This window comes from Trachymyrmex cornetzi, unplaced genomic scaffold, assembly GCF_001594075.2.
Source record: "Trachymyrmex cornetzi isolate Tcor2-1 unplaced genomic scaffold, Tcor1.1 scaffold1690, whole genome shotgun sequence".
NCBI classification, from domain to species: domain Eukaryota; kingdom Metazoa; phylum Arthropoda; class Insecta; order Hymenoptera; family Formicidae; genus Trachymyrmex; species Trachymyrmex cornetzi.
Window position 1 is genome coordinate 44,983 of NW_017296299.1, and position 4,213 is coordinate 49,195.

Consider the following 4,213-nt stretch of genomic DNA (forward strand, 5'->3'; position numbering starts at 1 on the left):
CCCTCATCGCCGCGAGTGACCAAAGGTCCCTCAGCGGCGGCATCCGACGGGATGTTCTGCCGGGAACAATGTGGTTATGGGGCACATTGTTACAAACTTCTGTAGCGTCTCGAATCATAACAAAAGCGACGAACACGCGACTTCGGACGTAACAACAGAATATGAATTTCAACTTATCAGGAACTGTGTATTCTATAGTGCATCGTTTCTGATTGATTGAAATTTTTACATTTTTTCTGTTCCTGTTCCTATTCTCTGTTCTTATTTTTTTATTATGCGTAGCCCAGTGATACCATTTCCAACTCGTTTATGGCATTTTACGGTATGTGGAAGGGATATGGCGGGGAGGGGGGGGGGGGGGGGCCACGTACACATGTATAAGTCCGTATTCAGAACGTGCTATCAACGATGTTAGCGCACTAACATACTATACTTTACGTTACGCATATTATAAAATTTTAGATATAAAAGCACGCTTTTATCGATAAAAGCGTGTTCTGAATACGGCCATACAAAGCCCATGTCCGTGTGCGATCGCGCTTCGGCAGCCGAAACTTCACCTTGAACACCACCCAAAATCAACCTGACAATATCAGTAAATAGACCTTTTTGAACTCTACAACTTTTGTTTAAACAATTTTTCTCAATAATGCCGTGTTTCCGAGATAAAAACTTGTAACGCTTTATTTTGAACACCCGATATAATCAAAGAACAATATATACGGTTCTTGAGATATTCTTTAAGTTTTAAAATTGTTGCTTGAAAGCTGGTCAATAAGACTACCTGTATATAATATTTTTTTAAATTAATAAAAATAGCACAATTGTGTAGATTATTTCCAAAATGAACCGCATACTTAACATTATTTTAATATTGCATAAAATAAATCATATGATAAAACATAAGTTAATTTATAAGGAGTCTTTATTGATCAAAAGAAATTAAGTGAAAAACAGGCAAATGGAAGTCAGGCGCGGTAATCGTTGCGTAAAATAATATACAAATGTAACACAAAACTTTCCTGCTTCTTGAAGAAAGCAGCCGAAATGTCGGAAATATATGTATAGGTGAAGAATAAAGAAAAATTGTAACATACATTAATAATAACTGTATATTAGCTCTTAGTTGCCTATTGTTTTTGTAATATTGTCTATAATCTATCTCTGATAATTTTTTGTCATAATTTTTAAACATTTATCTGTGTTTCAATCCAATATTGAGGTTCTTTTAGTGAGAAGAGCTCACTATGACAAAATTAGTCATTACGTATATATTGTATATATAATATTTATAATTTATAATTTATAATTTATTTCTGAAAAGGGCTTAAAAATAAGCCGAAACATGTAAGCACATTAATTTAATAAAGAGTTTTGTATTACATTTGTATATTATTTCCGTATAACAAATCAAACTAACCAAGACTCCTTATAAATCAAAGAATTGGAAAGAATACGGGCGTTAGGAGTCTGGCGCCGAAGACGTCGCGCAAATAATACACTTATGAAGCTTGAAACTTCTTTATTCAACAAACGCGCTTACATATTTCGGCTCATTTTTTAGCCTTCCTCAGAACAAACACAAACTAACATATATAAAGTAAAAGTTATCCTGTTATGGTGAGCTCGCCTACATCGAAAATTTAAATGCCAGAATTAAACAAAAAGAAAAAAAAGGAAAATGAAAAAGAAGGAAAATATTTAAAATGTCGAATTAAAGAATATAGAAACTAATTTATCAAAAAACTTTAAGAATATAATTAATTATCCCAAAAATAAGGACGTTCACCACGACTACAAAGCACCATATCCCAAACATTACCATGAATAATTAAAAAACCGGTTTTTAGATTATTCAATGATTGGTAATGTTTGCAATACAAATTATAATTGTACAAAGTAATCTTAACTTTGTATAATTACAATTACAATAGATTTCCACGTCACCCACGAGGTACTATTGTTGACGCGTTTTTTTTTCTTTAGTGGTTTCCCCTATAGGCCTATTCCACTAATACACTTTGCCGTGTTCAATTTGCTATATGTTCATGTCACGTACTATATGGATAATACATGCCTGACTCCTAACGCCCATATTCTTTCCAATTCTTTGTATATTATTTCGCGCAACGATTGCCTGACTCCTATTTGCCCTTTTTTCACTTAATTTCATTAAAATATGTGATTATATATTTTCGGCTATGAGCCAGCAGACCGCAAAAAATTTAAAGTCAGATCGCTAGCTGAACATATATACAAATACATTATTTAACTTTTTATATTATAACTTTTTATAATATAACTATTTATATTACAGGAAAAAGCGTATAAAGAATTGTCGGAAATTTATGGCACGGAAACTCCGAAATTTGCACCAGTTAAATATGAAGATCTACAACATATGCATTACTTGGATTGTATTATTAAGGAAACTTTAAGACTTTTTCCTGCTGCCCCTATGGTTGGACGAAAACTGACAGAAGACTTAAAAATGGGTTTGTTTATTTTTTAAGAAAATTTTATTAAAAACAAACGCATTTATATATATGTTGCTAATTTCTTCTTGAAATTTTTCGTAGTAAAGAATGAATAAATTAAAGGTATGCTATAGGCGTGACAGGAATTACGAATTATATAGTGAAAATTGCTGTGAAAATTTTTGAATTGGCTTTATGGATTGCAAAATTCTTTTTACAGAATTAAAATATGCACAAATATAAAGTTCCAAAATGGTTGGATATAACAGGGCAATAAGAGTCAAGCATGGTAATTCTTGTACAAACTAATACGGTTAACAAAACAACTTTATTAATAATTAATCCGCTTACATGTTTTGGCTCACTTTTGAGTCAGAGACAATATGATGTTGTAATTATAAAAAATTTTTTTACAGACTAATTTCAGTGAGCCACCTCCACTTATTAACGGAAATTATAATATAAAAACGAATTCTAATAATAATCTAAAATGTATTAAAATTAATAAAAGGTAAATTTGTTGGAAACAAAAACGATTTATTGTAAAATAACAAAAGGTAGCTCACTAAAACAAAAAAAAAAGAAAAAAAGAAGGAAAGAAAACTCTAATATTAATTATAGTCCAGACGGACATCAAAATCAAAACTGAATCTTTAATAATTTAATCTTAATGTAACAAAGATTCAGTTTTGATTTTGATGTCCGTCTGGACTATAATTAATATTAGAGTTTTCTTTCCTTCTTTTTTTCTTTTCCTTTGCGATTAACGTTTTAGGTGTATTAAAAGTTATTCATTAATTTCAACATAATTGACACTGATTCGCTGAATGGTCAAAGACTGATTTTTTACTAAATCGATAGAATTTAAGTGTTTGCGATATGGTGAATTTTTGTTTTAGTGAGCTACCTTCTGTTATTTTACAATAAATCGTTTTTGCTTCCACCAAATTTACCTTTTATTAATTTTAATACATTTTAGATCATTAATAGAATTCGTTTTTATATTATAATTTCTGTTAATAGGTGGAGGTGCCTCACTGAAATTAGTTTGTAAAAAAATTTTTTGTAATTACATTATATTGTCTCTGAGGATGGCTCAAAAGTGAGCCGAAACATGTAAGCGGATTAATTATTAATAAAGTTGTTTTGTTAACCGTATTGGTTTGCACAAAAATTATCGTGCTTGACTCCTATTGCCCTGTTATATCTAATCATTTTGTATCATTAAGGAATCTTTAAGAATTAATTTATATTTAATATAAAGTTCGAAATGATTGATTTTACAAGAAAATAAAAAATTTAAAAAATTCACTTACTTTTAGCTAGTATAGCTACCACCTGAGGTTAATGTTTGTTTTGTACAATAATTTTATTTACAAAATAAATCTGCAGACCTCAGATTACTTAAATTGAGTGCTTAGCAAAGATTCAGAATGGTAAACAAAGCAGTAATCACGTCTAAAAGTAGATGCCGGATCTTGGAAGAGATGGCATTGCAATTAATATAGATAAGGTAAAACTCTAGCTATACCAAAGTATATTCAACTTATTAAACCATAAGTTGCTTGCACTTTTTGTACACAGCATCTTCGCTTTCTCTCTTTTCGACGCCCAAATGTATATCTATCTTATTTTAAGATTGAACATTTAAGTTTGAAAATTTTGAGGAATTTCAAACAACGCGAACAGATCACTTATCATATATATATATATATAATATATATATACAGGGTGGA